At 37.9% G+C, this 13,639-nt stretch overlaps 1 protein-coding gene across 2 annotated transcripts in view; it reads right to left on the reverse strand.

Annotated features, from left to right (window-relative positions):
* The window catches only part of CPNE4 (copine 4), a 315,514-nt gene that overhangs the window by 286,630 nt on the left and 15,245 nt on the right, over window positions 1-13,639 (reverse strand). The window lies entirely within an intron of this gene.

Here is a 13,639-nt window from a genome sequence, read left to right on the forward strand (position 1 = left end):
CTGCACCTTATCCACATCAGCCAACCCACCGCCCCTGAAGCCAGCCCACAGCTGTATATTGTTAATTAACCCAGCTTCATTCCTCTACAACTGCCAGAGTAGCTTTGCTGGATGCATCTAACATTACTTTAAAATAAGAGAAAAAAATAGTACCAGAGATACGCAAAGTGTAAGAAGGAACAGCTAATTTATGAGTTTCACTCTCATCTAGCTTTTGTTAATGATTCCTTGACTAATATAAAGAGGAAGACCTCAAGCACTGTACAAACTACCTCTGTGCAGCAATTTTATAGTATACAAACCTCACATACTCAGTTTGGCCCCTCTACCCCACTTGATATCTGTCTGCACAGATAAATGGATAGTTTATAGACATCTATACTTCACAAGGGCTCTGATTTTTTTACCATTTAACTGGAGTTCTTCCTATGGAAATGGAGCTAAGGGAACCTGGTACTCTGTTAAACAGCTGTTGTGATTTCCATTTTATTAAGCGAGTCTATCCAATGTGCACTCTCAGCCAAATACCTGGCCAGTGTTATGAAGACCAAGTGTTTGAAAGAAGCTTTGCTTTGCTTAAATCCTTGTGTTGGAAATGTTACAGTTTCTGCCACAGCTTCACAGTTGGATATGTCACAGTTTCCAAGGTACATTAACACTGTTGATATGACTGATGTTTTTTCATGCAGCAGGACCATGTTCACATGAAGGAAATTTTTTTAGTATTCAGGATCAGAGAACTTCCTTTTTCTTTTCAGGAATCAATATATTTATTAAGCAAAATCAGGGTCCCAGGCCAAAACTTCATCCTTTAATCAGCAGCAATGAACACAAAGGGTGAAAGTTTATCCAAATCCCTGACTATGTGAAGAAACAAACCAGCATGAGCTTCTGGCACAGAGTGCTGAGAAAGCACGCCTTCCAGCTGCATGTTCAGTGTATTCTTCCCACATCAAAGTATGTGATCCTAAGTGAGGAGCTGTTGTCTCCTCCCTTTGAAAAGTTCTCGAAGCTCTCAAGTCTTTGAGATATGCATCTCTGTCGCAGGAAAATATGTCTGTGGTCATAGGGACTGGAAGTTTGGCCATCTCCACTCTTACAGAACAAAGCCCCTTAAGTGTTGCTTTCCAGGCAGTACTATTGGAAAGAAGCCAAAGGTTGAACTGTTCCTTAGCCTGAAGTCTGTGCACTTGAAATCCAAAGGTTTTTTCCCCTTTTCTGAGAAGACAAGGATAAGGAGGTATAGGTGGCAGATTTTGATTTCTATAAGTGGTAAAAGGCATTTGAACTCCACTACCTACACACTGGTAGTGTCTGTCCTTGAAATATGTGTCACTAGGGGAGGTGGAGAAATGTTTGTGCGTAAAGGCAGTAGAGACAAAAAACACTTTCAGGACCATGAATCCACACATGTGTGGATTTACACATGACTCTTGAACTGGGAAGAAAGTTAGGTCAGCTTTTATTGAGATTAGACTTGTTTTGTGCTGTTGGTTTGGGGTTTTTTTAATACAGTTGAAGCATCCTACCTTTCTTAATAAGGTTTTTTTAATGCTTAAGATCTTTATACTAACTCAATTTTTAATTTGCTGAATAAGTATTGTAAGGACTTTAATAAGTTGTTTCATTCAAATCAATTCAATGGCTGTTGTAACAGGGCCGTCTTACATGTAGTACTAATACAAGTGTTATCCACATGACCAGAAGTGGAAATCATTCTCCCAGTAGAAATCTTGGCAGTGAAGAGCAGCATCAGACAAATTAAATTCAGCATTACTTGGTAGTAGTCAGCCATGAAAACTAAAATGGTCAAAAATGAAAAACAAATTGATATAAAATTCAAGTAAGAGCCTCTAACCATACAATAGTATGCCATGGATACACATTTCTTTACGGTCTGAACTGGTGATCAACTTATGCTCTGGACATCTGAAGGACAAAATGCTTCCTGAACAGTACTGTAGAAATCCTATTCAGAAAAGTCTCCATTTTGAGCTTTAAAAAACCCCCAACAGACAACTAACACTTATAGGGAAGTTTATTATTGGGTTAAAATGCAAGGAATAATGATTGGGGCAAAGAACTAGAAAATGGAGCTGGCACATTTCCTACTTCTTTTCTAACTAAATGAATTATCTCACCAGTAGTAACAGACATTCACAGGCAGAAAAAGGTATACCCACGCTGAAACTTTTAGCAGTAACAAGTCAGGGAGGATGGGTCCTGGAGGGATTTCAGTCACAGTATCAGAACACTCCAACTCAGCTCATTCATTCAGCTTCTTGTGCAGCTACACTTAGCTTCATGTTACTGCTCTGCACTGCAATCACAGGGTGCTTCAACTGACGATGCCAGAGACAATTTATAACAGCACAGTGGTCTTCCAGCTGTATTGTTTCTGGTATATGGAATAGCTAGATCTGTACTAATTCATTATGTCTGCATTGCACTGTAATTTTTAGGAAGTCACACAGGAAATCAAATGTGGTCTTAGACTGGAGCCAGGTATCTTGCAACTCAGTTCAGGGCTTCACCCACAAAAATAATTTCTCCAGAATACTACAGATCACAGACAATTCATTCAGTCTTCTGCCATTTTCTGACTAGAGGAAGCTAAATATCTCTTCTTCTACAAGCCTGACAGTACCAAAATCAGCAGCTAGTAAGCAACAGAGATAATCATGCCTTTGTGCATAGGATTTAATGCCCATCAATTCCATGTAACAGATGATCTTCAGCTATCTAGATGTTTTCCTGTCATGCTGCCCATCTTTTACACTTTAACTGCACAAGCCTTGGTTACGGAAAGGATTTTGAAAAAATCCCAACAAAGGGAATTGACAGGGGGCTTGAGGGCAAAGTTTCTACAGAAACATCCAGGATGTGCTTCATTAATACAACCCCAAAAAAATTTTTTTTTGGCAGAGAATGTAATTTCTTATCTGTGTGCATCAGGTGGAGTGGCTAGTAACTGTGCTTGACACTTTGAATTTGGTCTCATTGCTTTCAACCAACTCATAGCTTCAACTATTCAACAGTACCATGGCAGAATGGAATTAAATATCAAACAGGTGAAAATGAACTCCATTTTTAAAAATGAACTTCACTAATTAGAAGCTGTACTATGCAATGCACAGAAATTAAATTGCCCAGGAGACGGTGCTTTAAAGTTGTCTCTAAGTGCAGCAGGCCATAACTATTTTCTGCTATCCAGACCCAATACCCAAGTTTTTAATTGCTAGAATTTTCAGTCCCAAAAGAATATCTGGTCCCTCAAACTAAATATTAGTAAATAGTACAACCCAGGACATTCATGTTGTGAAATCATAAAATCAGTGAACAATGGGAATGGAAGGGAAACCAAGAGGTGAGCTCTCCTATTCCAAATTCCACACAGCAGGTATGTATCTATACTCCTATAGCAGATATTCATGTAACTCACTTCTAAACACCTTCAGTGATGGAAACTTCACACTCTTCATAGGCAATACTTCATGTTCCTTACTTTTAGTTTGCGTTATTGCCTAAGCTCAGTCTGTTTCATTGCAATTCCAGACTATGTTTGTTTCTTTCCTTGCTCAGTATGGGGACGATTATTACTTTCCTCTTAGCAGCAGCTTTTAAATATATGAAGACTGTTGTGACGCGTTCTTTAGTCTGAACAGCCTCATTTTTCCTCAGCCTGTAAATGGTGGTGAACATGAACATTCAAATTTCAGGAGTTCTGAAAACAATAGAAAGACTTTTAACCTTTCCACTATATCCATATATAGAATTTAATTTTGTTTTTCACTTTTTTAATAAAAAAAAATCTATAGAACAGAATATAGTGAAGAGGATTCCTCTTTCTTGAAAAACAGAGATGGAAAATGTATTTGCATTAAGAGTTTATAATGCTGCCTTTGGTTTTTGAGAGGAAGTTGATTACAGTAAAAAACACAATGGCCTAGTCAGACCTGAAAGCCAGACTTTACATTCCTCCAAGAGATTTCTCTTGTATAGCCTTTTGGTTTCAAGGAGTACAAATTCATTAAAATTTTCTTGTAGATTTGGATAGTGTAAGGCATGCTACCTTACAAAATTGTGCAGCCGTTGAATTTTTATTGTTAGCACATGGGCACGGATGTGAAGATTTTGAGGGTATGTGTTGTATGAACCTGTCTGATCACTCAGTTTCAATTCATAAACAATTAGAACAATCAAGAACGAACATGAAGAAACTCACTCTAACAGATGGAGGTCTGGACCAATGGCTCAAGGGTTGGGGAATTAATGGATGGTTATTAGATTTGGTTAAACAAGGTGTAACGATTTCAGCAATTATTTTGTTTTTTAATACTTTTGATTCCTTGTATTCTTAAATGTATCTATGGAATAATAGAAAAGGCTATTAAGCGTGTTTTGATAGTCCAGGAAGAAAAAGGGGGAATTGTGGCAATGTATTTGGGAGAAAAGGGACACCTGGCCTATCAAAAGTAGCTCTTGCTTTAGCAGCTTGATATGATTAAAAGCTTTATCTGCCCAGCAAGGCCGCAAGGTTGTGTGAGAAAGACACCTGGAACAAAGAAAACAGGATCTCTGGCAGTTAAGCAGGCAGAAAAACAGGAGCTGTGCTGGGAACTGATGACAGCAAGAATGTCAACAATTTTAAAGATGGGACTAACCGCTTGTATGCTTTTAACCAATTAGTATCTGTATAGCAGCATGTGAACAGTGTATGTAACCAATAGAATTATGGTGTGACGTATGAATATTAGCATTGTATATAAGCCTGCAGAAACTTAAGTAAAGTGGATTCAACTAGGATCTTAGTGATATGTCACTGAGTCTGTGATTTTGCTCCTGCACATAGCCAACAGCTTAGGCAGGAGAAAACAAAGAAACATAAAAATTCTTTTAATAGCCCAAGGGAACAGAAATGATGGCTCTTTAGGGAAGTAGCAATAATATCTGCTCATGATTTAAAGAAAAGGGAAGGGAAATTCAGTTATCCAATGGACAAAGCAACCAAGTCAAAAGGCACTGATATCGCATTGCAATACTTGTATCATCCTTATGCAATGTTCCGCTGGTGTAACTCCACAGTAGTGTCACTTACTTACATAATAAATCTGGAGCCATTATAAAACACAGGTCAGTCCCAGAACATTGTGTCTGTCTCATGGTTTCAAAGACAGATAGTAACTCAATTAGAAATGCATAATGATATCTGCTAATGGGATCGCTCCCTTTCCTTTTTTCTGAAAGGGAAATCATTCATACGATTTCCAAAACTGAATTTACTTGTAATTTTCCCAAATTATCTAAGACTGCCTATGTCATTATCAAAACTTGGTATCTGTAATACAATGACTTCAGTAAAGTATGGATTTCCAATAGAATATTGTAAACAGTTTAGTGAAAGATCAAGCCATACTAAGCCTTCCAATATGTCAGAAAATGTTGTTTCCAGGAAACTAAAATTTAAACAGCAGAGTGTAGATTTAAATATTCTTTGCTTCACAAGGTGATAATGAAGGGGAAAAGAAACCCCAAACTTCTTGAAAGTAACTTTGTTAGACCATTATAGACAAGAGGCGAAGAAAGTGCTATGAAATCTGCCAGAAATTACCAACCTCCCAATCAATAAATGTTAGTTGTTTGAAAAAGAGCAAGTAAGAAACAGAGCCATGTATTCAAAAACTAAAGACAAACAAATAGAATATGGCACTGTATGAGAAAAAAAAATCCATTGCAGCCACGATTTTCTGACAACATAGTTTTATCTGAAACCAAACTTTAAAGTAGCTTAGTTACAAATAGCAAGCACAGGAGATGCTGCTAACTTGACTCCGACAAAGCTGGCTGGGTGCAAGTACAGAAGCTATACTTGCTATTCTTAAATATGTTCACATTTTTAACTTTAATATGTTCAGACATAATACAGAGTTAAGAAAGCTTCTGCTGCTTCTTCTCAGGATGTTCATTCTCAGGATGAAAAGAAAACAGACATATTAGCAGTCTAATAGTTAAGTTATACATACATAGGTAGGAAATAGATAAAACTCTGAATTTGTTTTTACCTTTCCAAGGCTAATAGATGATGAAATATAGAATAAACTTCTCCCTTTTCCTTTTCCTTCCCCTACCCAACAACTTTCAACAAATGTTTAGTGTAAATATGCTAGTTTGGAATGGCTGAAAACTTGTCTTCTATCATTTGAAAAAGATGTCTTAACAGAGCAAATAGCACTGCTGGATGTACTGGAGCTTTTATTATACTGTTTCTAGGTAAAACTAGTTTGTTTGTTTTTTTTTTTAAATCTAAGTCATACAATAGGAAATTACAGCTTCAATCACTAAAGTACTGAAAAGTTTTATATAACTATAAAGCAGGATGTCACAGAGGCAAAAGTCCTTTCTAAGAGGAAGTGTTTCCAGCCAGCTGATAGAATTCTAACCTTCAGTTCACTATCTGGAAGTCATTGCTATGAATCAGGGGAGTCCAAAGTTAAGAGAAAACATGGAAAGAGAGATGTGAAAGCAATGTCATCTTTGAATACCAACCAAAACAATCTACATAATTCCTCTGTTTCACTTTAAGTAAAACTCAGAACTGAGATGCATAGAAAAGGAGAAAAAAACCAACCCAATAAAATATGTGAGAGGAAAAGAAGCTACATTATCCCAGCTTGATCTTTGTGGCCACTCAGATTCTCTCATTTTGTAAAATAAATGCAAATGCCTCTCTTTCTACAAAGGTGTTGACTTCTTTTGAAAGATGACAACATAAATGAAAGCATACAAAGATAAAATTATTTATATACTGCAAGTATATAAAAACCACAACATTGAAAACAAACATGTTTTTTCACCACTTGTCATAATACTGAAAGAATTGGACGCCAACCTTTACAAACTCCTTCTGGAGAGTAAATTTATATTACCAGCAACCCTGAATATAGGAGTGAATATCATTGAACTTAATCTTTATTTATTTTAGAAACGTGGTCATATGTTCTTGTTGTCTGGTTGCAGTGATGCTGTTCTGCATTTCTCAATATGGATTTCCAATGATTCTCACAGGAGTGACTGTCAAGAATCTACTGCAACTACGCTAGCCCGAAGTACAGCAAACAGAAGAAAGTTTAACACTAGATGGCAATATGCCTTTACAAAATATTTCTCTGAGATGCCTAGACCTAGACATAGGTAAGTATTTTTCCAATCGTTATACTATTTCTTAGTTCTTATGTAGGTTTAGGCATACAGTTTTTGTTTTGTTTGAACTAAAATACACTTTCCTTTCATGCTATTGCATTTTTCTCATTGTTTGCTTTAAATTAAGTTTAGACGGTACTCTAACCTAGAGCTGACCAAACAGAAGAGATTCACAGTTTAACTGGAAGTATGTTATAAATCATTCACTACACAGTGTGAGTGTAAAAAGTGAAGAATCACATGATAAGTGTTGACCAATTGTATCATGCTTGGTGAACTGTAAATCAAAAGAAAGCTTATTTTGTGTGCCAATACCTTTCATCCACTGATGTAAATCAGAACATGAATGTGATCATGTACCTATTCAGCTCAGGATTCCTTTGAGTTACCTAAAGCATTAATCTTGGTTAGCCGTTTTGTGCTCATGCCTAAGCATGTGGCCTCTACTGAAGTCCAAGTCAGTTATGCAGGTCGAATAGCATGGATTGTACTACAGTTATCCAAGGTACTTTGGATGGCTTACCTATACTTAGTGTAGCGCTTTCCCAAATTCCTTGGAAAGCCTAACATGTTATAAATCAAATCTATAAACCCACACTTTGTAAAACTAAACTCACGTTATAATTACCTACTAAGCTGCTAATTAATGGGTTGCTTGGTTGTTTCCAAGAATGATTAGTATTTGAAGGTAACATTGATCTGTCTCAGCAGTGGCAGCATCTCAGAAAGCCCTTGGCCAATTCCCTGTGTGACTTTGAGCATGTCTTCCTTCTACTGGTGCTTCTTTTTTGATGAAAATGAGTCCTTGAAGCTATTACCACTCCCACATGCAACTTACTCTTCCTCCCACCGATTCAGTAAGTAACAGATCCCAAAACAACACAACAGGTTAACTGCCAGTACTATTCTTTCTGTTGATCATTTTAGCTATTGCCCTCTGAATAGTTTGTCTCATATTTCTGCAAAAGGAACTTCTACATCTTTTGTGATTTTATGGATGTGCCTGTGAAGGAAAACATGGACAATGCACAATTATAGTAGGCAAGAAGATGGGACATCTTTTTTAAGTACTTTGTAGAGGCAGATCAAAATACCTGACAGAACAAGCTCAATGTCACTTCTTAAATTAAGTGAAAGTCTGTAAACATCTTGAGTTTCTATTACCCTGATATGTAATATTTATTTCAGTTCAATTTAACATGAGAGAAACTGGATATATGACCTAGCAAAAATAGCAGTTTGCTTCTAACAACCACATTGACAGTTAATGAAAATTTCACTGATAAAAGTCACATTGGAAACGCCAAGGAGAGCTTGGAAGTAATACCAACATGCAGCCTATTTAGTATTCATAGACACAGTCCAGCAACATAAACCCACAGTTTTCCATTGTAACAGCTCTGACAGTTTCATTCAGAAAATGTTTGTGGTGATATTTAAATCAATCACTAGCCTCTCAGGAAAACACTTGATCAAAAAAGATTCAAAATCTGCTGTGAAAGTATGCCTATGACCTAGCATAAAATGCTTCACTGATTAAAATGAAAGAAGAGCAAAAATAACCACAAAGTCCAAGAATCCAAAGAGACTGAAGTATGAAAACAGTGTAGGACGAGAAGGAGGGGGGATAACAGTTTTGAAGCAAACAGCTAATTTACTAATTCAGTAATTCTTCATTCTTAATTCAGGATTTAAGTACCAAACCCTAAACTACATGGGTAGTTGACACATTACCAGCAAGATCCAATATTTATGAGAAATTGCTCTTATATTTGACCTCAGTTTGGGTTTTTACAAAGGACTTTTTGGTTTATTCCAAAAGAAATAAAAAAGTTACTGAAAGAACATTTCTTCCCTCCAACATATTTGCCTTCCAAATCTTAGAGCATTGTGCTAGGGCATGATCAGAAATCATTCCAGCTGAGCAGAACGATTGCTTTAATCATAGTTATTGTAGCCTACCTCAAAGTTAAATATAATTACTAAAATTTAAAGAAAGCAGCAACCCAAACCCCTCAGGTATTCTAAGGTGTACAAGGACAATAGCTTGATGCTTGATTACACACAGGGAGGTTGCTGTTGTTTGGACTTAATGTCAGCACCTGGATGAAACACTTCTGGTTTATGCCCAAGCTAGACAGCTATGATGATGGCTGGCTTGAAGAAAATGTTCTTTTCCTCCAGTACAAGAAACATCTCACCTCCCATTGCCAAAACAACAGGATCCTGTCAGTCCCATGCAACTCATTAGTAAGTCTAAATGACTAGATAGTGTTAGTGGTCTAAAGGTCTCTGTCTCCTAGCAATTTGCTACAAGGCTTACCTCTCTCCTGCAGTGGCAGTCTGGTTATGTGATACAGCCATCCATCACACCCAAGCAAGGTTGCTTGAATTCATTCACAGAATTTGGGAAATAGAATAAAGAGCTTTTACACTGCACAACATTCAGGTTTGTGACTCGCTGATGGCCTAAGACCAAAATAAGTACCACCACTGTGTGGAATAACGCCAGCTAAATCCCTTTGTCCTGATATTACAGTAATCATCTGTTAAGACACAAATATCAAGATGCACCTTAATCTGCAATTCCTCCATGTCAGTCTTGCTTCTCTGGAGTGGTATATTTTATGACAGCAAAGGTCAATCACATGGAGAGAAAAAACATTTGAGAGGAGGAAGCTTTACAGTCACACAAAACTCCAGACAAAGGTTGGATCTGGAATTTGATCTATTTTTGCACCAACACTGGGACCCAGGTTTTTAATAATGCTTTTTTTATCAGAACAGGTGGAATAAATTGATTTTAACATCCTCCTTTTCCTGTATTTTGAAGTACCTGTAAGCCAGTGCAACTCCATGAAAGACAAAGAGCTAATCTAACTCATACCAAATTAGGATCTGGAGCAGCAGATGTGTATGTCCCAAACACAGCCACAAAATGCAGAAGATCAGAATGTGCTGAGAAGAGCATCACTAGAAGAACAGCTGTGTAAACCTCAAGGGAAATATATCTGGAGTAAGTTCATCAACTTCTGCGCAGTTACTCTATATTTGCATCAGTCTAATGGAGAAGAACCTGGCTACAAGTATTTTATCTCAGATTGACATCAAGAGTGCAGCTTTGAACCCAAAGAGAAGGCAATTGCTTATAATGCTGAATGGCCTAAGACCAGCCAAAGCCCCACACCTTACAAGTCCCAAGACCAACTGCTGTCTCTGTTTTCTGCTGCCATTTAAGGAAGGTTTGGAGAATATGGAGCTCTGCCTCCTGCCAGCAGCAGCAAGAACATCACACACTGCTTTTTAGGGTGCCTGTTACCATTGCAGATTACTCTTATTTGCAGAGTGCAAATGCTCCATTTTGCTCATACTCCTGACAAGCCTTGACCCAGCTCCTCAGAACAGCTGAACATGCCTCTAAATCTTAAAATGGGCTGAAAGAACATTGCATGCCAGCCACTGAAATCATTAAGAGAAAGTGTGTATCTAATTGGGGGAGAATTCTTTTTGTGGTGGGGGTAATGTGTCCCTTGGACACAGGCATGGTGACATGACATGCCTTTGTTTTTTTTCCTAACGTTAAGGACCAAAGAAGTCTGTTAAGCATTAGCTAAATAGAGCAGCTGATACCTATCTATTTAGATACTAAGCAAGTGGCATGGAGTTGGAATTTTTTTGTTCTGGCTGTCAGTTTATCGCAGCTGAATGAATTATATCCTCACTATGCCCCACTAGGGGGCATTTCAGGAAAGGGGGAATGAGGGGAGGCAGGGTGGGAAGGTTGAAATCCTCCTACACCTGCCTTCTCTCCCCACTAATTCTACACTGAAGTCTTCTCCTAATATGCTTATCAGTGTATCTTCAACTGATTCTGATCCTCCTCCACTTCAGATGAAGACGTAGCATCTCAAATTTAAGTCCAATCCTACACTGTGTTTAAAAACCAAGCAGATTTTACCCTACACTTAAAAACTGGAGGAGAGGGTAAGCATCACAGCTTGGAGAAGATTCTTCACATTGCAGTTTGGGGAGAGAGGGCCAAATTTTGTCCTTTGGATTACTGAGCTTTTAAATACAACAACAGCACTTAAACTGTGAACCTACTTTAAAGCTCTGAAGGACTGTTAATGAAAACTTAAATTCCCTAAACAATGTCAGAGATCCAGCAGCATTTCTTAACACACTGACTCTTCAGACACCGCAATACAGGACACAACACAACACAACACAAAGCTGTACTTTTACTTGCTTATATAATGTTATGTTCATCACGATGCCTCAAATATTTCATCAAGTTTATTGGTAAAATAAAGGCATACAATCTACACCTCAGATATTTTCATTTGTACTTCCAAGGCAGTGAGGGAGGTTCACTTACTGTCTTTATCATTATCTCCTCCTCTTCTACCTTCAGCTGTTGTTTTAACACCGGCTGCAGGCATATTAAAGTATCAGTTACCTTGACTTTGAAAGCAGCTACAGTTTTCACACCTTTCACCACCTGCAACAAGGGATTTCTGCAGGTTAGAGTTAGCTGCCAAGAATGCTCCATTTCCCGCTCCCTAGAGTTTCACTCAGGAACACTGGTACACTGCACAGCACACTGTTTCATTCTCCCTCTATGACCTTCAGCAGGAACAGAGTTAACCAACACGGTGTACTTTAAAATAACTCCAGCCCTTTATGTGTCTACCCACAGAATTAGCAACACCAAGCTCAGATTGAAGGAAGCAAGTATCAGTTGTTACACTAATATTTTGCCATCTCCAAAGAAAGAGTAATTTCACCTTGCTTGTCAAAGAAAACTCACATAAAGTATGACACAATGGGTGCTTGAAAAGAATAAAGTTAAACCTTTCTGCTCCTGTTGTATATCTGCTGTCCCTGCTAGATGTATCTACAGTATCTGAAGAACCTGAATGGAGCCTTGCCATCCTGAGAACTTGCCTGCTTTTCCTTAGTGATACCAACTGGTCTAATTAAAAACCTTGCCTTGCAGAGCAGTGTATTTTAGGAGTGGCATCTGATGTCATGTCCTCTAGAAACAGCAAAATACATAGTCTCTTCAAAGAGCTTTTTGAAGTATGACAGCCAGTGGAGGCAAGAAAATGTACAGGGTGTGAGCAGCTTTAATTAGTTGACCCACATCTCCCCTTGGTTCCTTATCTAAAAAAAAATAAATAAATCTTTCTCAATAAATGCGGATGGTTCCCCGTATTTTTCTATTTCTGCATGAGTGTGTTAGACTTGTCAGGCACAAAAGCAGAAACAACAGATGAGCCATCTTGCACCAAGAAAGTCTGACCTCTGGAAGTTCCACAGAGGAATCTCTTCAGCTTTGACAGACGTGAAAGGTACAGCATTGTTACTTTAGGAAAGAGAACTGATGCCTTTAGACAAGGCTGTACCCAATAATTATGAAGGAAAGTTTTGCTTTTTGTGCCTTAAACTGGGCTGAGAGTATATAACCTTTTTAGGTAGCAATACTTTTGTTTCCACTAATTTCTTTTACATTCTTACATACAGAGAGCTTTTGATCATTCAGAAATCACCCTCAATTTTTTACATATTATCAGGGCTTCCATTAACACATGAATGTGACTGAACATAGACCAATAAGCTTGTAAGATCAATCCTGTCTTTTGCAACACTGTATCCAAACTACATTTTTTCTTTATTTAAAATATACTGGGGAAATGACAGAAACAATGTTTGAATTATGCATGCTGTAACAATGTGAGTGTTTGCAGCAAGAAAGATTTGAAAATAATGAATTTACCTAACTGTATTAAATTCTGTGGAATAGTTCTAGGAAACAGTGGCACACATTTTGCCACTAGAGACACAGTCAAACTACTGTAGAGATTAAAAGTTCATCCATGTAACTTTTTTTTTGTTTTCAATGAATTTGGTCTTATCCCTGCTCGTGTGCAACAAAACCTTCTGCTGTCTATTCCTTCTACAGACCACTGCCAAATCCAGGGGAAAATCCATAGATCCTTTATAAAAGAACAAATGTTAGCACTGGTCCTTCTAGCTTTCTAGTACAAAGTTCAGAGAAGCCTGTGTGAGCAGTAGGTATGAGGATGGTTTACTAGCTCTTCTGCATACAGCAAGAGACAGCATATCTGCAGCATTTTCACTTTTGAGAAGGCTGATTGACCATACTATATCCTAGCTTAAATAACAGAAGGCATCTTCTAGTTCTTTATGTTCACCTGCCTTGCAAGTGCCAGGACAGGAATTAGAGTGCTCAGAGATGCCACTTCATGTTATACATGGGACACAGAAATGGAGTGCAAATGCAAAATACACTTTTCATTTCACAAATCTCCTGAAAAGCACTAACCTTAGAAGGGAAAAAAGGGAGGAGGATGCAAGCTCACAGCCCGCTTTTGGACTTCACTGAGCACAACTGACTCCTCCCCTCTTAACCACA

The sequence above is a fragment of the Falco peregrinus genome, chromosome 5 (assembly GCF_023634155.1).
Source record: "Falco peregrinus isolate bFalPer1 chromosome 5, bFalPer1.pri, whole genome shotgun sequence".
In the NCBI taxonomy this organism is placed as follows: Eukaryota; Metazoa; Chordata; class Aves; order Falconiformes; family Falconidae; genus Falco; species Falco peregrinus.